This window comes from Hyla sarda, chromosome 5, assembly GCF_029499605.1.
Source record: "Hyla sarda isolate aHylSar1 chromosome 5, aHylSar1.hap1, whole genome shotgun sequence".
NCBI classification, from domain to species: domain Eukaryota; kingdom Metazoa; phylum Chordata; class Amphibia; order Anura; family Hylidae; genus Hyla; species Hyla sarda.
This window is the reverse complement of record NC_079193.1, coordinates 338,266,634-338,288,659: the sequence shown is the minus strand read 5'-3', so window position 1 is coordinate 338,288,659 and position 22,026 is coordinate 338,266,634. Positions and strand designations below refer to the sequence as shown.

The 22,026-nt window shown below is 45.2% G+C and overlaps 1 long non-coding RNA gene across 3 annotated transcripts in view; it reads left to right on the top strand.

The window, feature by feature from the left end:
- LOC130272747 (uncharacterized) overlaps positions 1–22,026 on the top strand; it is a 34,257-nt gene that overhangs the window by 3,369 nt on the left and 8,862 nt on the right. For 2 of the 3 annotated variants that reach the window (XR_008843716.1, XR_008843715.1), the window contains exons 2-3: positions 4,303–4,425; positions 14,869–14,970. This is a non-coding gene — a long non-coding RNA (uncharacterized LOC130272747). Of the gene's footprint in view, positions 1–4,302; positions 4,426–9,188; positions 9,853–14,868; positions 14,971–22,026 lie in introns of those variants that run through there. The other variant, XR_008843714.1, reaches the window with a different exon arrangement.

Here is a 22,026-nt window from a genome sequence, read left to right as displayed (position 1 = left end):
CCTGGAGGCATCTGGACAAGAAGTTTCAAGAGGCGAAGAAGGTTCAAGCACAATATCCTTTTGCCAAGGACCTCATTGCTCGATGGACCCCCCCCTCCAGTTGTAGATCCACCGGTATCCCGCCTATCAAAAGCGACTACCTTGCCATTGGCTGACGCAGCTTCCTTCCCGGATCCGGAGGACAATAAGGTGGAGACTGGCAAAATTTGCCTTTGAAGCAGCAGGTTCTTCACTTCTTCCTGCATTTGCTTCTGCTTGGGTGTCAAAAGCCCTTTCAGTCTGGGCCTCCCAACTCTGCCAGGGAATTCTTTCTGGGTCCCCCTCGGAGGAATTGGCTGACTTAGCTCTCCAACTCTCCAAGGCTGGAGACTTTCTGTGTTCTGCCTCCATGCAGTTAGCCCGTTGTGCTGCCTTTGCCACAGGCAGCCTAGTGGCCCTCCGTCGATCCATGTGGCTCAAAGCCTGGGATGCGGACGCTGCTTCCAAGAAGTCTCTGACTGAACATCCCTTCACCGGGTCTCGGCTCTTTGGTAAGCGCCTGGATGAAATTATCTTTTAGTTCCTTATTACCTCAGAATAAGGCTTTCAGTACTGCTTCCCATCGCAAGTCAACCACCTTTCGGTCCTTTCAGACCTTTGGTGCCACTAAGGGGGCCAGGCAGGTGCCTTCCACTGATAAAAAGGCTCCCTCCTTCCAGATCCGTCCATCCTGGAAGTCAGACAACCGTTCCGTCCGTTTTGCAGCCAAGGAAGGCACCCTTAAACCTACTTCTGCCTGACGGGACGCCCCCACCCGCAGATTTTTCTTGGGTGGGAGGTCGTCTGTTACTCTTCCGGGACGTCTGGACCACGCATGTGCAGGACTCCTGGGTCAGGGATGTGGTATCCAATGGCTACCGGATCGAGTTTGCCTCCCTTCCAAGGGATCGTTTTTTTCTTTCCCGAGCACCCGGGTCCCCCTCTCTGGCAAAAGCTTTTCGGGGTGTGCTACAGTCCCTCCTCATCCAGGGAGTCATTGTCCCGGTTCCTACCAGGGAACGTTTTCGAGGTTTTTATTCCAACCTCTTCGTGGTCCCCAAGAAAGGGGGTCCTGTACGCCCAATCTTGGATCTGAAGCGCCTCAACCAGCATCTTCTCCTTCACCCTCCCCATTCAGGCCTTGTCTCGTTTCAGCTGTATGGTCAATCAGGACAAGTCCAACCTCTCCCCCACCCAGTCCCTGATATTTCTGGGACTCCAGTTCGTCACTACGTCTGCCCGGATTCGGCTTCCGCCAGACAAGTGACTGACTCTCCTGTCGGGGGTTCGGACACCGGAACCCCACTCCGGTTTCTATTCCCAGTGGGACAGGTCTCCCTTGTCTCTCGATCGCAGGATTGTCCTTCCTCAGACGTCTCGCCGGTCCCTTCAGTGGTGGCTTCGCTTCCCCCTACTTTTTCAGGGGTGCTCCTTCCTGCCCCTCCACTGGCAGGTCATTACGACGGATTCCAGCCTTTCGGGTTGGGGGGTGTTTTCCGGGACCAGACAGTGCAGGGCCTTTGGTCCCCCCGAGAAGCCCTTCTCTCAATCAACGTATTGGAGCTGAGGGCAATCTATCTCTGCCTGTTACATTGGGAGATCCTTCTTCAGGGCCGCCCGGTTCGTGTCCAGTCGGACAACTCCACTGCTGTGACGTACATCAGTCGCCAGGGCGGCACTCGCAGCTCCACGGCAATGGCCGAAGTATCCAAAATTCTCCTCTGGGCAGAACTCAGAGTTCCAGCCATCTTGGCGATTCACATCCCGGGAGTAAACAACTGGGAAGCGGACTTTCTCAGTTGGTCCCCAGCTGACCCTGGTGAGTGGTCCCTTCATCCAGAGTTATTTGCGGAAATCTGAACCCTCTGGGGCACTCAAAAGTGGACCTCTTTGCGTCCCGCCACAACCTGAAGGTTCCCCTCTTTGTGACGAAGTTCCGGGACCCCTGGGCTCTAGCCGTGGGTGCTCTGGTGATTCCTTGGTCGGGTTTCGCCCTACCCTATCTTTTCCCTCCTCTTCCTCTCCTTCCCAGGGTACTGAGGAAGCTCAAAGCAGAAAGCGTTCCGATTTATCTAGTGCGAAAGTCACAAAAAAAGTCGCATTACATGAAAAAAACTACTAAATTTACTCCAGCTCAGACATGGAGCAGAAAAAGCCAACAACAAAAGCAAAAAAAATAAAAAATTTGCTTACGTGAACGAAATTTATCAACATGCTGAAACCAGTTGATAAATAAGTCTCACATAAGCAAAAAAATTGTAAGAAAAAAATAACTAAAAAAAAGAAATACATAAGCAAACATTAATAAATGTCCCCCAATGTGTGTATGTATGTGTGTATATGTATGTATGTGTGTGCATGTATGTATGTATGTGTGTGCATGTATGTATGTATGTGTGTGTGTGCGTGTATGTGTGTGTGTATGTATGTATGTATGTGTGGATGTATGTGTGGATGTATGTGTGTGTATGTATGTATGTGTGTGTGTGTGTATGTATGTATGTATGTATGTATGTGTGGATGTATGTGTGGATGTATGTGTGTGTGTATGTGTGTGTATGTTCCTGCATCACTTCCAAATGGCTAAAGATATTAACATGAAACTTGGCCACATGTTACTTATATGTCAACAACAAACATAGGATAGGTAATTTAACCCTTACCCACCCCCATTTGCGAGAGTCAGGATTTTTATTTAAAGTCCCATACAAGTCTATGGGAAATATATGTTACTGCATAATTTCCAAACAGCTGGAGATATTTCGATAATACTTGGTCACAGGTTACTTATATGCCAAATAAAAATATATAATAGTTAAATTAACCCTAACCTACCCCCATATGTGAAGGATGGGGTGTTTGTTGCAAGTCTCATGCAAGTATATGGGACTTCCGATACCTTACTCCACAAGCTCTGCTCTGCATCTCCTGGTGAATGCGTCAGTCCAGCTGGCAAGCCACACCCTCCCTGCATACCACACGCCATCTTACAAATACACGCCCACCCTTTAAGCCACACCCCTTTTATTTTCATCTTACAATATCTTCAACACAACTCAGCCCCACCTGAGGAATGGATATAAGGATTAGAAATGAGAATTATATATAAGAACAGGATATTGGGACGGGATATGCGGTCGGGATATGAGGTTTGGGATATAGGGACGGGATATGGGGAATGGATATGAGGTCTGGATATGGGGATGGGATATGGTTACAGGATATGGGGAGGGGATATGAGGATGGAATATAAGGTCAGATATGGTGACAGGATATGAGGACATGATATGAGAACGGGATATGAGGTTGGGATATGGGGTCGGGATATAGGGACGGGTTATGGAGGTCTGGATATGAGGTTGATATGGGGACGGGATATGAGGTTGGGATATGGGGACAGGATATGGGTTCGAGATATGAGGTTGGGATATGGGGATGGGATATGGGGAAGGGATATGGGGAAGGGATAAGGGGATGAGATATGAGGACGGGATATAAGGTCAGATATAGTGACGGGATATAAGGACGTGATATGGTAGGCAAAACCGGGCAGCGCCGGGTACTCAGCTAGTTTTTCATAAAAAACGCCTACATTGTGACTGTATGTCAAATCACTTTCACCTTATGGCAATATTTCTTTAAAAAAAAATGCACTGCACATAAGCATCAAAATTACATTTAGTGCGAACTGACACTAACCCACTTGTGAGACAGGTTGCTGGAGTCTAGCCAGGTGGTTAGGTTTGTCTCCTTAGGTGAATTGCAGAGATTAGACTCTACCCTCTCTTTGCAAAGCCAAAGGAATCATGGGAAATGTAGGCAGCATGAGAGAACCATTTCTGTTCTGAAAAAAATAAAGCACACGGCATACACAAGAACCTCTTTAATATTCTCTAATATGCTGCAATATAAAAGTGTTTCTTTAAATGATAGCAACACTTTAGATATCATGCATGTTAAAGATCTCTGCTTGCTGTCAATAAATGAGAACACTGATGTTAATTTCTGTATGTTTAAACCTTTGTTATAATACTTCTCACAGCTGAAAGTTTGCTATGATTATATCCAGTCTTGGCAATTCTCTATGAGTTAAATACATGGGGTGAGACATGGGGTACACCATAATACAGACACACAGGGGCTTCCTGTGCCGCCTTACAAGTAAACAGGGCTTTGTTCCGTGCATGAGACCTAAACTTATTCTCAGAGTCAATCATTCTGAGACTGTGACATTTTCACGTTCCCTGTGTCCTAAAGGCGAGCGCTGTACTTTGTACCTTTCAGATGACTCAGGGCAAGAAGTCCCATGTGAAGCATGATTTAATCTGCCTGTGTGAATAGCTGCAGTGGACCATAAGGACAAATAAGTGCCACGTTGATACATGACTTCCTCTGTATACTTCAGAGGTAATGTACAAAGAGAAATAGCTGTGAAGGCATGAATGTCTATATATTTGTGTACGAGTGTGTATGTGTGTTATGTTACTTTTGAAGCCACTTTTTTTTATTATAAAACTAGTCGAATACCCGGCATCGCCCGATCTTCCTACCTAAACCTTGTGGGAGAGTAAAAGCAACAATGACGCTCTCCTCCTCATATCCCGACCTCATATCCTGTCCTAATATCCCGTCCTCATATCCCAACATCATATCCTGTCCTCATACCCCACCTCATATCCTGTCCTAATATCCCATCCTTATATTCCATCCTTATATCCCAACCACATATCCTGTCCTCATATCCTGACCTCATATCCCATCCTTATATCCCAACCTCATATCCCAACCTCATATCCTGTCCTCATATCCCATCCTCATGTCCTGACTTCATATCCCATCCTTATATCCCATTCTCATATCCCAACCTCATATCCCAACCTCATATCCTTTACTCATATCCCAACCTCATATCCCGTCCTCATACCCCGACCTCATATCCCATCCTCATATCCTGACCTCATATCCCATCCTTATATCCCAACCTCATATCCTGTCCTCATATCCCGACCTCATATCCCGTCCTCATATCCTGTCCTCATATCCTGCCCTCATATCCCATCCTCATATCCCATCCTCATATCCTGACCTCATATCCCATCCTCATATCCCAACCTCATATCCCAACCTTATTTCCCGTTCTCATATCCTGTCCTCATATCCCAACCTCATATCCTGTCCTCATATCCCAACCTCATATCCTGTCCTCATATCCCGTCTTCATATCCTGTCCTCACATCCTATCCTCATATCCCATCCTCACATCCCGACCTCATATCCCAACCTCATATCCTGTCCTCATATCCCATCCTCATATCCTGACTTCATATCCCATCCTCATATCCCAACCTCATACCCTGTCCTCATATCCCGTTATCATATCCCAACCTCATATCCTGTCCTCATATCCCGACCTCATATCCCGTCCTTATATCCTGTCCTCATATTCCGTCTTCATATCCTGTCCTCACATCCGACCTCATATCCCAACCTCATATCCTGTCCTCATATCCCAACCTCATATCCCGTCCTCATATCACAACCTCATATCCCGTCCTCATATCCCGACCTCATATCCTGACCTCATATCCCAACCTCATATCCTGACCTCGTATCCCAACGTCATATCTCATTTTGGTATCCCATCCTCATATCCTGTCCTCAAATCCCAACTTCATATCTTGTCTTTATATCCTGTCCTCATATCCCATCTTTATATCACGTTTTCATATCCTGTCTTCATATCCCGTCCTCATATCGCATCCTCATATCCCGACCTTATATCCCATTCTCATATCCCGACCTCATTTCCCAACCTCATTTCCTGTCCTCATATCCCAACCTCATATTCTGTCCTCCTATCCCAACCTCATATCCCATCCTTATATCCCATCCTCATATGCCAACCTCATTTCCCAACCTCATATCCTGTCCTTTAAAAGTCCTGAGCAATCTCTGCAGCCCGAGATTTCAAGCGATTGTGAGAAGTACCGGAAGTCCCATAGACTCAATGTGTCATCCTGGGAGAGAGGGAAGATCCAGGGAGCTGGGGACAACATCACACTGACAATTAAATGACTACACAACTTCCAATCAGGAGTGAATCAAACAAAAGCATGCTAAAGCTAGTATTTAAATATAATTTTTTGATACCCCTTAAAGCGTCTGCAGGATGAGTACAGGAATTTAAAGCCCCCATGGCACAGAATAGTCCTCTGACTTCTGAATATATTACAGCTGTGTGACACTTCTGTATTGCACAGAGCCATAATGTACCTTTCATAGACTCGTATATACCATACCTAGACTCCTATATACCATACCTGGTCACTGTATTAGACATGGAGCTTTTTATACCAAACACAATTTGTTGGCAGGTCGGACACTATTTCAGGAAAAATACAGACAGGATTTGCTAATCCTCCTCCTTTAAGAACTCCATGAACCTGTGAGTATCAAAGCCTGGATTCACTGCAAGGCTAATGGGTTTATGCCAAGGAGGGAAAGATGACACTGCTAAAACCAGGAGCTTCTTGGAGTTTTAATTTCAGTGTAATGTGAAGAATCTGAACCTCCTCTTACCCTTCTATCATAGCCTGGGCTGCAGCTGTCTGTAGGGAGACCTGCCCTATACCATAACGCTGGCCATACACATTCAATAGCTGTCAGCCCAACATTTGTTCTATATCCTCTGATTCCCCCTATACACAGGAACATCTTTCTCTCCTGATCCCCCTATACACATGAATGCTCAGGTCAGCCAAGCGTTCATGTGTTCTAAATGGAAGAGGAGTGAGCCACTGCTTGTCTCTTCTGGCAGCGGCTTATCTCCTCGAGAACAAAAGGGTCAGGCAGATGAAATTTAACATGCCTTGTTTTTCTTTTCCAAGAAATGGAGGCCCCATAATTGCCAATTTTTCACTAATGTGTATGGGGGCCTTAAAGGGGTACTCCAAAGGATAGGGAATAAGATGTCTGAACCCAGAGTTCTAAACACACTGTTTAGAATGCCGGGTGCTGCACGGAGATCAAGGGGGCACCCAGTGGTGGGACCCCCACGATCAGACATCTTATCCCCCATCCTTTGGATAGGGGATAAGATGTCTAGGGATGGAGTACTCTTTATGGGTCAAAGTCTGCAGTACCCAGCTCATAGTGTGGTGAGGTTAGAGTGGCGTGTAATGTAGACTTCTAGGGTGGTGTAATGATAATGAATGTTTATGACGCCAGGAGTGTTAACCCACCACACTCCAAGGTAAAGCAGTTGCCAGTGCCAAGCGCCAGTTAAAGAATCCCTCTAATGCAAGGTTAGGGAAAGCACTTGAAACTTTACTTCAGTAATTGCAGAAAGGTGGTACAAACAGTACAGATCAGTTTAAGGGTATGTTTACACATACAGGATCTGCTGCATATTGTTGTTGCATATTTTGTGCAGCTGATTTTGCTACCCCTTAACTTTAATAGATGTTACGCCGAGCGCTCCGGGTCCCTGCTCCTCCCCGGAGTGCTCACAGCGTTCTCTTATTCGCAGCGCCCCGGTCAGACCTGCCGATCGGGTGCGCTGCGATAATGTTCACAGCCGGGATGCGATTCGCGATGCGGGACGTGCCCGCTCGCGATGCGCATCCCAACTCGCTTACCAGACCCGTTCCCCGTCTGTGCTGTCCCGGCGCGCGCGGCCCCGCTCCTTAGGACGCGCGCGCGCCGGGTCTTTGCGATTTAAAGGGCCGGTGCGCCACTGATTGGCGCATGAGGTTTTAATCAGTATCTTCACCTGTGCACTCCCTACTTATACCTCACTTCCCCTGCACTCCCTCGCCGGATCTTGTTGCCATTGTGCCAGTGAAAGCGTTTCCTTGTGTGTTCCTAGACTGTGTTCCAGACCTCCTGCCGTTGCCCCTGACTACAATCCTTGCTGCCCGCCCTGACCTTCTGCTCCGTCCGACCTTGCTCTTGTCTACTCCCTTGTACCGCGCTTATCTCAGCAGTCAGAGAGGTTGAGCCGTTGCCGGTGGATACGACCTGGTTGCTACCGCCGCTGCAAGACCATCCCGCTTTGCGGCGGGCTCTGGTGAATACCAGTAGCAACTTAGAACCGGTCCACCGACACGGTCCACGCCAATCCCTCTCTGGCACAGAGGATCCACCTCCAGCCAGCCGAATCGTGACAATAGATAACAAAATCAGCTGCACAATACATGCAACAATAATATGCAGCAGATCCTGTACGTGTGAACGTACCCTAAGGGTGCAATAGGAAACCACAGTTGCTTTAATGGGTACTCTGAGATTTGTAGTCTTTATCGACTTTGACGTGGCTTATACATGACTCAACTAGCCTTGACGTGACTAGACTTGACTGAATTAGACTTTACTTGTGAGCTGACTATGACTGCCTTTTGTTGCTTCTCTGTATGAAATCCAATGTGGGTGCTTACCGCCAGGGTGGACTTTAGTGGACAGGAGTGGACAGTAGATCTTCCCTCACTTTATCTGTAGTTTGCTATGGGGCCCATGAGACTCTTCTGTTGTCCCCAAAGCTTAGGCTTGACTGGACTCACGACCTGGTTGGTGGGATCCTAGTGAAGAGTGATGCCGCTCTGGAACATGAATTGTCGCAACTGGGTCTTTGGGCCTGTGCTCATGTGGTAAGGGACAGGTCACAGAGCATGGGTTGAGACAACACTGACTGCAGGAACGTTTTCAGCAACAGTAAGCGAGGAGTTAATGATAGGAGCTGACTAGGGGAGGGGTACAGTTCTGTCATTGGTAAAGCAGTAAGTGGAAAGGTTATAGGGGTGGAGCCAGTAGTTTACTTATTCCCCGTTGTGGTTTCCGGCCGGCCTTTTTGTAGAGTCACCGGCCCAGGAGAAACGTCTCCCACCCTCCCTCCCTTGTATTTATGGTCTGTGTTTTTTCTATTTTATGTGTTTGCGTGTTTATGGATGTTTCTCAAAAAAAAATTTAAAAAAATGAGAAAGCTTTTGTATGGCTCTAAAAAAAAAAAATTAAAAAGTTATGTGTATAAAAAAAAAACACGAGTAAGAGGTGTTAAGAGGCTGGAATTTGGTCCTTCTTTGAATGTATTGGATGGGTGCTTTGTGTTGCACGGGTCAGCCTTGAAGTGGGGTCTGTTGGTTCTGATGATATTTCTTTCAGGTTAAATCACAGCGTGGAGGAGGAGAAATGGTTGAAGCACCAGGAGAATACAGCGGACTTGCCCGCCGAGAGAGGGCGGCCGGCATAACGCTTATCTCCACAAGATTTAAGATATGTTGGATTTAATCTGTTTTTTAATCCTGTGTTTTATAATAAGCGCTGTGGCCAACCCCCAGTTGTCCAGCAAAGGTTGTTTGTTGTTTTTATTCAGTCAGGGACGCAAGTTACAGAAATGTTACTACTTATGCAGGTACATGCAGTCTGCCTAGACCAACTCTGCCCACACACTGACTAACTATCTCCTCACAGTCTGGACAGACCTGGGGGAGAAGGGCAGGAGGATTTCCCATGCATCCTCCCACAGGGATAAAGTTAACTCCTTACAACACAAAATACATCACACTGTAACCTGGAGCTGTGGGCAAGAGCAGACACTATAAAGTGACATCCACCTGACAGGGCAGGTGGACAAGAGTGTTCCGCACTGGGACATCACAATAGCAGTCATGTTCTGTGTCCTATAAGTATAGTATAAATGGCGTGTTATACACTTTTTTGTTTTCATTGTAGGCACAGCACAGGATAAACACCTGAGGGGTAATGCTGGTGATACACATACGATAGCTGACTATGTCTCCCGAGTCTCCCTTTACACATGCACACTTGGAGAGAGGCAAGGTAGGCTGCCACCAGACACGTCCCCTTACATATAGTTACATAGTTCACAAGGTTGAATCGATTAAGTTCAACCTACAACCGTACTATGTTGATTCAGAGAAAAGCAAAAAAACCCTGATGAGGCTGATGCCAATTGCCCCATACCAGGGGAACAAAAAATTCCTTCCTAACTTCAAACTTGACAATCAGAATAAATCCCTGGATCAACATTATATTCCCATAAATTCATCACTTATAATATTATATTTTTCAAGACAAACATCCCTACTCCTCTCAAAGAAGTATAACAGGATCGGACAGTTGAAATCCAACATGTCTGACCCTTCCCCGAAGGCCCCATACACATAATGATATCTTCCTCAGCCTATCATGCGAATATTTGAAATGGCTAAACAGCAGGGGTAAACAGCAGCCAGAAATGTCTGGCAGCGGTCTATCTCTCCCAGAACCATAAGATCAGGAACTTGAAATCCAACATGCCCAACCCTTCTTCTTTTTCTTTAAAGTATATGAGCATCTTTAACTTCTATTCACATGTGCATTCAGTCAGTCAGTTTTGATCGCAGAAATACCCCTATTATCCATTACGGTTAACTTTTTTTCACCATCAGATTGTCATTGGGACATATATATGTTGATTGGTTCAACTACACCTCAAAGACAAATAGAGTCCGGCACTGTCGTTACTAAGATGGCATTCATCCTTCTGGTCACTGTAATATCGGAACAGGTGTATCGTGGAATAATCTGGATGGTGGTGCACGTATGAAATACAGCATACATAGTATGATAGTATAGGGTCTATTGGTGTTAACCCTTAAATGTTGTGACGCCAGGGTGAGGTTTTCCTCAATGTAATGGTCCTACCGCCAACCGTCCCACAGGCAGGGAGAAATAACGGAATGTCCACAGCATATTTTATGAAGTAAACTTGAAGTAACTTTACTGTATATTTTATGCAACGGCATGTAACAGAACAGTCTTTGAGAGAGAGAACCGTGGTACAGGTTCCTCACAGGTTTGAGTGGACTCCGGGCTCAATGAGCTTCGTTTGCTAGCCACTGTGCTACTATTTTTAAGAGAGTTTAACTTCTAGTAGTCACACAAGATTTAGTAGACTGAGCTTTGAATAACTCACGTTTTGTGGCTGCAGATGCTTAGGCTTTGGGCCTAGCTAGAATTGATGATGCTGATGATATGATGAGATGTGCTTGGCTTTATAATCCGGAACTAAGAGAGAAAATTTAGTGGCAGCAGCCCCTTATATATTAAGAGGGCAGGACAAAACTCTAGGTATCACATGACCCAAAGGTCCTTGAACCATAGTACAATTCATTTAAAGGCACGTGACCTCTAAGGTCCTATACAGAGGTATTTCTATTCAACTTATTATATATACATATTTATACATTGTATACCATTAATATGAGGCGACTAGGGGTTAGTCCTAAAGGAGAGCCCTATTGTCATGGAGAGACTCTGGCTGAGGGGACTTTAGACAAAGGGACAGGACCAGGTTCTGTACCGGGACACCTCACACCTTACGCAAGAAATAATCACGGAGCACTCACCCGCTGATATGATGGCAGTGTAGCTTCTTAATCCAAAGGAAATGAGGAACCGAGCAGAGAGGCGGTAGATGGAACCGAGGGGAGCCCTGCATCTGAACTCCCCCCGAGTCCACCTACTCGGGGGGAGAATTACTTCTATTAAAAAATCTTAATCCTTCCAGTACTTATTAGCTGCTGAATACTACAGAGGAAATGGTTGTCTTTTTGGAACACAGAGCTTTCTGCTGACATCATGACCACAGTGTTCTCTGCTGACATCTCTTTTCATTTTAAAAACTGTCCAGAGTAGGAGAAAATCCCCATAGCAAACATATGCTGCTCTGGACAGTTCCTAAAATGGACAGAGATGTCAGCAGAGAGCACTGTGATCATGATGTCAGCAGAGAGCTCTGTGTTCCAAAAAGAAAACAATTTCCTCTGTAGTATTCAGACCCTAAAAAGTACTGGAAAGATTAAGATTTTTTAATAGAAGTAATTTACAAATCTGTTTAACTTTCTGGCACCAGTTGATTTAAAAAAAAAAAAGTTTTCCACTGGAGTACCCCTTTAAAAAAAATTGAAATAAACATTCAGAAATTTTTTCTTCGTTCTTGGGGAAAAAATGTGTGAGAAAACTTAAATAATGTATAATCTAACAATTGATAATGGTGGAGTTTCCTTGTTTCCACGCCCAAACACTCACACTTCACCTAGCTGAGGTGAGTACTTAGTATGTTCAGAAAGGAATAATACACGTAGAATGCTCGACATCTTTACAATGTGAAATGCGAGAAGAATGCACGGGGTACAATGGTTCAGGAGTACAAACAATTGGGAAGAATTTGTATTTTCTGAATCATGTAGTTCATTCATATGTTCATTGCAGACACCACATAGGGTGTGGAATTTTTTTATTTGTTTTATTTTTTGTAGTTCATCGTGATGGCTGTTGAATTGTATGGTGTAAGTGGTTATTGATTTTAATAGCTATGGTTCCTTCAGGTAATCTCCAAAGAGTCACCAGTACAGAAAGCAGCGTCTCTGTCATTGGAGACCTCAGTAAGTCTGAACACTACAAATACAGCCCATTGATTTCAATGGATAGTACAAAATGCCTTAAAGGGGTTGTCTGCTGGTGCAAACGTGGTCCGGTCTGCCCACTGAGACAGGTCACTACCTATGACCCATGATTGGCATTTCCAATGGGAACAGGAAATTGAGTTCTATGGTGAACATTGGAATCGTAGCAGTGGGAAAATCCTGGACAACCTCTTAAAGTTCCTTGTGTTGTCGCTACTAAGAAGTTAAATCTTTTTGACAAGGAAAAGAAAAAAAAACTTTAAAAAAATCTATCTTTAAAGGGGTACTCCCATGGAAAACATTTTTTTTAAATCAACTGGTGCCAGAAAGTTAAACAGATTTGTAAATAACTTCTATTTAAAAATCTTAATCCTTCCAATACTTATCAGCTACTGTATGCTCCACAGGAAGTTCTTTTCTTTTTGAATTTCCTTTCTGCCTGACCACAGTGCTCCCTGCTGACACCTCTGTCCATGCCAGGAACTGTCGAGAGCAGGATAGGTTTTCTATGGGGATTTCCTCCTGTTCTGGACAGTCCCTAAAATGGACAGATGTGTCAGCAGAGAGCACTGTGGTCACTGGTCAGACAGAAAGGAAATTCAAAAAGAAAAGAACTTCCTCTGGAACATACAGCAGCTGATAAGTATTGGAAGGATGAAGATTTTTTTAATAGAAGTAATTTATGAATCTGTTTTACGTTCTGGCACCAGTTGATTAAAAAATAAAATGTTTTCCAGTGGAGTACCCCTTTAAGTTTGAATAACAGGCAACATCTAAATCAGGAATCAAAAAGAAAATGGCTGTAACAAATGGATCAAAACTGGTGGCTAGGTTGGATAAGAGGGCCTTCATCCAGATTTGAGACATGGGACCTTAAATGGGCACTGTCAGAATCAAAAACTTTTCATATATTGCACATCTTGGCAAAATATTAACCATTCCAATACACTTCATAAAAAATGTTATCTCCTTCTTATAGAAATCATGGCTTCTAATGAAAAAATTAAAAAAAAGACCATTAGGGGTCCCCATACCATCCAGAACATAATTCTATCCGGCTGCAGCATCATCTTTGTCCCAGCTGAAGCACAGGTATGGACAGGAAGCGAGGGCGAGACTAGCACTTCTCTTTGCTCACTCCTGTCTATCAGACTGCAGCATGAAAACAGAGAGAAGGGGGTTACAGAGCAACCTGCAGTGATTGGAGGAAAAGATACAGCACAGCACAGCTGACTCAGGGAGTAAGTGAATGCATGGTGAGAAAGGGTGGGCTCAGTGCTTGCCTGGGACACACCCCTTCCTGAGTAGTGTATGTCAGAATGAGTGAGCAGAAGATCAGAGGGATTTGTGAGCCATACATAGAAGCTAGACACATAAAAAAGACATGTAAAGAATCTGCATGACCTAGTGAGTAACATATATGTCACGATTCGGCTGGCTGGAGGTGGATCCTCTGTGCCAGAGAGGGATTGGCGTGGACCGCGTTGGTGGACCGGTTCTAAGTTGCTACTGGTATTCACCAGAGCCCGCCGCAAAGCGGGATGGTCTTGCAGCGGCGGTAGCAACCAGGTCGTATCCACCAGCAACGGCTCAACCTCTCTGACTGCTGAAGATAAGCGCGGTACAAGGGAGTAGACAAGAGCAAGGTTGGACGTAGCAGAAGGTCAGGGCAGGCAGCAAGGATCGTAGTCAGGGGCAACGGCAGGAGGTCTGGAACACAGGCTAGGAACACACAAGGAAACGCTTTCACTGGCACAATGGCAACAAGATCCGGCAAGGGAGTGCAGGGGAAGTGAGTAGATATAGCCAGGGAGCAGGTGGAAGCTAATTAAGCTAATTGGGCCAGGCACCAATCATTGGTGCACTGGCCCTTTAAATCTCAGAGAGCTGGCGCCCGCGCGCCCTAGAGAGCGGAGCCGCACGCGCCAGCACATGACAGCCGGGGACCGGGACGGGTAAGTGACTTGGCATGCGAATCGCATCCCCGCCGGCAATGTCAGTGCAGCGCTCCCGGTCAGCGGGTCTGACCGGGCGCTGCAGGGAGAGACACGCCGTGAGCGCTCTGGGGAGGAGCAGGGACCCGGAGCGCTCGGCGTAACAATATATAAACATTTTTTTTTTTTTTATGTGATATGGCAAGTACGCTTTAAAGGGGACTTAACCAAGTTCAATTGACATAATGGGTCCTCAATGCTAACAAGGTGTACCCCTGACTGACAACTACGTGCACTGCCAATCCCAAGCCTCCTACTAAATTCAACACCTTTTTTTCACAGTCGTGGCTTCCAAAAAATGATATACCTGATAACATGACTTCTCATGAGAATAAGTGTGACATCTCACTGTTCAGTAGTCATCTTATGAACTTTGCTCTTCTTCATTCCAGATTCCATTTCCTAACTATATTACAAACAGAAAGCCCTGGAAACTCTATTTATGGGATTGTGATGAGGAATCTGGACAAAGTGCATATGATGACTACTAGAAAGTAAGTTCTTATTCATGTGTGAAACCCTTTGTGGTGAGGGTGTGATGCAGGGCAGATGGAATTACCCTAGGGGCAGATGGCATTAACCCCTTGCCTTCGTGACGCCAGGGCGTGATTTAACCGCTTCACCACCTGAAGGTAGGCAGCTGGATCCTGGATCCAACGCCAAGTTACGGAACAACGTCAACTTTACTGAGTCAGACAGATGTAACAACAGATGTAGCTTGGCTAGGCCCAAGGAGGTGACCAGTGACTTCAGAGAACACAGGGCTTGCTGGGACTTATAGTGAACTTGGACAATTTTATGCAGGACCACGCTGACTTGAGACAGATTGACTTGGACTGACTTGACTGAGACTGACTATGACAGACTTCACCATGTTTGTAGCTTACTAGGCTTTAACTTGGACCTGGGGGGCATTGGACTTGTGGATCCGTAGCTGCATTGTAGGCTTTGGCCTCCTCTGGACTCCAGACACACACCTAGGACTTGACCTCACTGCAACTCAGCACTAAATAAACTGAGAAAGCTCCCCCCAGGGCTTATATGGGAGAGACTCTGGAGGGGTCCCATAGGTCACCCTGTAGGTCACATGGTCACTGGTACCTTCCTTAGTTACAATCACATGACAACCGTAGTTAAAGGTATAACACATTTTATATACAATACACTGGATAACATAGGCAGTTAGGATTTATATACAAGACACAGGTGCAGGGGCTCAGGGGTCACCAAATGGAGTCTGCCTGACAGTGCAGCAAGGGTACAGGGGTGCAACTCCTGTACCAGGCCACCACACCTTCTATAGTCAATCTCTTCTGTGGAAAATGTTAACATAATGGATCCACTATCTAACTTTGTTTTCTAAGCACCAGGGTAAGCTGAGAAGTAAATGGAACAATGTCTTAATAATGAATTCTCTTGTTTGTTTAAATAACATACAACCCAAATAAACTTTATATATTATAGCAATAAATATAGTGACAGGAACCAGGCATAGTATCTGGAAAACATAGTTAGGAAAAGCCAAGAGTCGAGACCAAGAGGAGTACTACAAGTAGCAGGCATAGTACCTGGAGGATACGGCAGGAATGTATTCAAGAATAGCCATAAGTGAGGACCAGGGGTAGTACTATAAGTACCAGGCGTGTTATAAGAATAGGACAAGATATAAGAATTGTAAGGAAAGAAGGGAGCAATTGTTGGGAATGGGAGCAATAAAATAAAAACACAAGGAGATAGGAAAAAACCATGATCACAAGGCAATGTATAGTAGATACTTAAATATGGGCCACTGGGTCCTAGCAATCAGATGTCATTGTGCTAGGAACAATAGAGTTGCAGTGCAAATAAATAGTCCTGTGCAGAAACCAGAGAAAGAGGCAGAAGCTGGCAGTCATGTGGAGGAGACGGCACAGCTTGCAGAAGGGCTATGCTTAAAACAGACATTACGCAAACTAGTGGAGACGAAAGGACTTGTGTCATTTTGACAGGAGTCCAAGTGGGAATGCTGTGCATCATATCTGAATGGTCCAAAATGAATTTGACTTCTGATTTAAAGGAGATATCCAGTGGTGAAGACGTATCCCCTAATCTAAGGATAGGGGATAAGTTTCAGATCGCGGAGGGTCCAACCGCTGGGGCCCCCTGCGATCTCCTGTACGGAGCCCCGACAGCCCACGGGAAGGGGGCATGTTGACCACCGCACGAAGCGGCGGCTGACACGCCCCCTCAATACAACTCTATGGCAGAGCCGGAGCACTGCCTTCGGCAATCTCCGGCTCTGCCATAGAGTTGTATTGAGGGGGCGTGTCAGCCGCCGCTTCATGCGGTGGTCAAAATGCGCTATCTGGCCAGCGAGCCGGGGCCCCGTACAGAGAGATCGTGGGGGGCCCCAGTGGTCAGACCCTCTGCGATCTGAAACTTATTCCCTATCCTTAGGAAAGGGGATACGTTTTTCACCACTGGACTACCCCTTTAAGCAAAACCTGCCAAAATTAATTTTGTTACAATAATCTAGAGGCAGTAGAAGAGAGGACAGATGAGAGAAAGCAACACAAAAGAACAGGATCAGACTACAAGCACATTGTAGTCTGTAACCATGGAGATGCATACAGAATATTTTATGTAGAATGCTTTTTAATCAATATTGGCTTTATTTTTATAGATGAGCAATAACAAAATGCTACAAGAATGTAAATACTCTGCAAATGTTAATAAAGACATATTTATGCATTTTGGATTTAAACCAGGAAGATTCTAGAAACTGTGCAGAGGGGACCACCCGCATACAAATACCACTATTGTCTACAAAACATTTGTCATTAAAAAAAAAAGTCCAGAAACATGTATTTGTGTTCTCTGTGAACAGTACTATTATCTGGCTGGGGGCTCTACATGACTTCTGACACTAGAAAACCGCCCAGTAAGTAAATATCTGTTGTACTGCACACATGTTCTAGAAAGTGCTGCATAAGAAAATGGTGTAAATCTTTCATAAACTGGTAAAGTACTATCATTCTTTTCACTTACGTTATATCTTTTCCATTTTTTAATTACAGTAAATGTGGCTCTGACTGAAAGTTGAATGGGGCTTACAAGGAACAAAAAGTTGGGGATCTCTATTGTCTACACAAGACAAGGACTATTTTTCTTTTTTTTTATGTATGTTTATATACATAACACTATTTGGGTTATATTATATACTGTAGCAGAAAACAGTAGAAAATTGCTTTTTTTTTAAATCAATTTTGTAAAATTTTTTGGGTGTTTTATGTAGGACCGGTCAATGGTTATCAGTGTTGTCTTGGAGGACTTTTAAGGACCGTTTTGCAAAGTTTTAGGCTAGGTTCACACTATGGAATTTCCGCCTGCAATTCCGCTTTGAAATTGCAGGCAGAAATTCCTCTTGCTAAAATGTACTGTACAGTGAATGGGTTTCCGTTCACAAAGTCACACTTCGGAATTTGTGAAGCAGAATTTGTGAACGGAAAATCCGCTAAGGAAATTTCTGCCAGAAGAATGGCGTTGCTCATTCTTCAGGCGGAAATACTCGCGGAACATATTGCAGTCTTTTGGAGACTGCAGTGTCCGCGCGGTCCTAGCGTCGACTGATTCAGGAATCTCCGGACTTTTTTTTATATAGATCAACTGGCTCCAGAAAGTTAAACAGATTTGTAAATTACTTCTATTAAAAAAATCTTAATCCTTTCAGTACTTATGAGCTGCTGAAGTTGAGTTCTTATTTTCTGTCTAAGTGCTCTGTGATGACACGTGTCTCGGGAACCGCCCAGTTTAGAAGAAAATCCCCATAGCAAGCCTCTTCTACTCTGTGCAGTTCCCGAGACAAGCAGAGATGTCAGTAGAGAGCACTGTTGCCAGACAGAAAACAACAACTCAACTTAAGCAGCTGATAATTATTGAAAGGATTAAGAATTTTTAATAGAAGTAATTTACAAATCTGTTTAACTTCTGGAGCCAGTTGATATATAAAAAAAAAATTTTTTTCCTGGAATACCCCTTTAAGGTTGTTTATTATTGTTTATATTGTAATGGGGCCTTGTCTACCTGTTTATACTTACCTTTTAAGGCCCTCGTTGTATTCCATTATGATTGCAATGTGACCATTTGCTTATTATGTTTGGCAAACACCATGCTGCATTATGTGCCCTACAGTCCATTTATAATAGTGATAGTATTATAGTGTAGTATCATATGTCTCTTAACCCCTTAAGGACCAAGGGCGTACAGGTACGCCTTTGCTCCCTGGTACTTAAGGACCAAGGGCGTACCTGTACGCCCGTGGGAATTTCGGTCCCCGCCGCGCGCCGGGCGGGGATCGCGCCGGGGTGACTGCTGATATCTATCAGCAGGCATCCCGCGCAAATGCCCAGGGGGGTCATTAGACCCCCATGTCGGCAATCGGCGCAAATCGCAAGTGAATTCACACTTGCGATTTGCGCCGATTCCGGGTCATACGGGTCTATGGTGACCCGGTGATCCGGAATAGAAGGGGGATCGCGGGTGTCCTAGACACCCACGATCCCCCTGTAGCGATAGGAGTGAGGTGGCAGGGTTGCCACCCCTCCTATCTCTGCTATTGGTGGTCTAGATGCGACCACCAATAGCAGATCGGGGGCGGAGGGGTTTACTTTCGGTTTCCCCGTCCTGCCCTCCCACAATAGGCGGGGCAGGACGGGGAAACCGACAGGGACCGGCGCCGAAGATCCACTTACCCATCGGCGACGGCAGGGGGCGACGATCAGCGGCGGCAGCGGGCGACGATCGGCGTAAGAAGAGGACCGCGACGCAGCTCCCTGGATCCAACGGAAGCCGGTGAGTTACTTAGCAACATCTGGAGGGCTACAGTCTGAGACCACTATAGTGGTCTCTAAACTGTAACCCTCCAGATGTTGCAAAACTACAACTCCCAGCATGCCCAGAGAGCTGTTTAGGCTTGCTGGGAGTTGCAGTTTTGCAACAGCTGGAGGTCTACAGTTTGAGACCACTGCAAAGTGATCTCTATACTGTGCACCTCCAGATCTTGCAAAACTACAACTCCCAGCATGCCCAGACAGCAGTTTGCTGTCTGGGCATGCTGGGAGTTGTAGTTTTGCAACATCTGGAGGTCCACAGTTTGGAGCCCACCGTGCAGTGGTCTCTAAACTATAGCTCTCCAGATGTTGCAAAACTGCAACTCCCAGCAAGCCTAAACAGCAAACAGCTGTCTCTGCATGCTGGGAGTTGTAGTTGCGATCCCTCCAGCTGTTGCATAACTACATCTCCCAGCATGCCTTTCGGCGATCAGTACATGCTGGGAGTTGAAGTTTTGCAACAGCTGGAGGCACACTGGTTGGAAAATACTGAGTTAGGTAACAGAACCTAACTGAAGGTTTTCCAACCAGTGTGCCTCCAGCTGTTGCAAAAGTACAACTCTCAGCATGCACGGTCTGTCAGTACATGCTGGGAGTTGTAGTTTTGAAACAGCTGGAGGTTTGCCCCCCATGTGAACGTACAGGGTACATTCACACTGGCGGGTTTACAGTAAGTTATCTGCTTCAAGTTTGGGCTGTGGCAAATTTTTCACCGCAGAGCAAACTCCTAGCGGTAAATTCACTGTAAACCCGCCAGTGTGAACGTACCCTAAAAACACTACACTTACACATAATAAAGAGTAAAACACAACATATACACCCCCTTACACTGTCCCCCTAATAAAAAATAAAAAAACGTATTGTACGGCAGTGTTTCCAAAACAGAGCCTCCAGCTGTTGCAAAACAACAACTCCCAGCATTTTCGGACAGCCACTAACTGTCCAGGCATGCTGGGAGTTTAGCAACAGCTGGAGGCACCCTGTTTGGCAATCACTGGCGTAGAATACCCCTATATCCACCCCTGTGCAATCCCTAATTTAGTCCTCAAATGCGCATGGAGCTCTCTCACTTCAGAGCCCTGTCGTATTTCAAGGAAACAGTTTAGTGCCACATATGGGGTATCCCCGTACTCGGGAGAAATTGCACTACTAATTTTGGGGGCTTTTTTTCCTTTTACCCCTTATGAAAAAGAAAAGTTGGGGTCTACACCAGCCTGTTAGTGTAAAAAAAAATTTTTTTTTACACTAACATGCTGGTGTTGTCCTTTACTTTTTATTTTCACGGGAGGTAAAAGGAAAAAAAGACCCCCAAAATTTGTAACGCAATTTCTCCTGAGTACGGAGATACCCCAGATGTGGACGTAAAATGCTCTGCGGACGCACAACAAGGCTCAGGAGTGAGAGCGCACCATGTACATTTGAGGCCTAAATTGGTGATTTGCACAGGGGTGGCTGATTTTACAGCGGTTCTGACATAAACACAAAACAATAAATACCCACATGTGACCCCATTTTGGAAACAACACCCCTCACGGAACGTAACAAGGGGTATAGTGAGCCTGAACACCCCACAGGTGTTTGACAAATTTTCATTATAGTTGGATGGGAAAATGAAAAAAAAAAATTGTTTTCACTAAAATGCTGGTGTCACCCTAAATTTTTCATTTTCACAAGGGAAAATAAAAAAAAGCCCCCCAAAATTTGTAACCCAATTTCTTCTGAGTAAGAGCATACCCCATATGTGGATGTAAAGTGCTCTATGGGTGCACTACAATGCTCAGAAGAGAAGGAGCGCCATTGGGATTTTGAAGAGAAAATTTGTCCGGAATTGAAGGCCACTTGTGTTTACAAAGCCCCCATGGTACCAGAACAATGGACCCCCTCCCCATATGTGACCCCATTTTGGAAACTACACCCCTCATGTAATGTAATATGGGGTGCAGTGAGCATTTACGCCCCACAGGTGTCTGACAGATTTTTGGAACAGTGATCCGTGAAAATGAAAAATTTTATTTTCCATTTGCACAGCCCACTGTTCCAAAGATCTGTCAAACGCCAGTGGGGTGTAAATGCCCACTGCACCACTTATTAAATTCTGTGAGGGGTGTAGTTTCCAAAATGGGGTCACATGTGGTCCACTGTTCTGGCACCACGGGGGGGCTTTGTAAATGCACATGGCCCCTGACTACCATTCCAAACGAATTCTCTTTCCAAAAGCTCAATGGTGCTCCTCCTCTTCTGAGCATTGTAGTTCGCCCGTAGTGCACTTCAGGTCAACTTATGGGGTACCTCCATACTCAGAAGAGATGGGGTTACAAATTTTGGGGGGTATTTTCTGCTATTAACCCTTGCAAAAATGTGAAATTTGGGGGAAACACACATTTTAGTGAAAAAAAAAATATTTTTTTTTACATATGCAAAAGTCGTGAAACTCGTGTGGGGTATTAAGGCTCACTTTATTCCTTGTTACGTTCCTCAAGGGGTCTAGTTTCCAAAATAGTATGCCATGTGTTTTTTTTTTGCTGTTCTGGCACCATAGGGGCTTCCTAAATGCGACATGCCCCCCGAGCAAAATTTGCTCTCAAAAAGTCAAATATCACTCCTTCTCTTCGGAGCATTGTAGTTCGCCCGTAATGCACTTCATGCCAACTTATGGGGTGCCTCCATACTCAGAAGAGATGG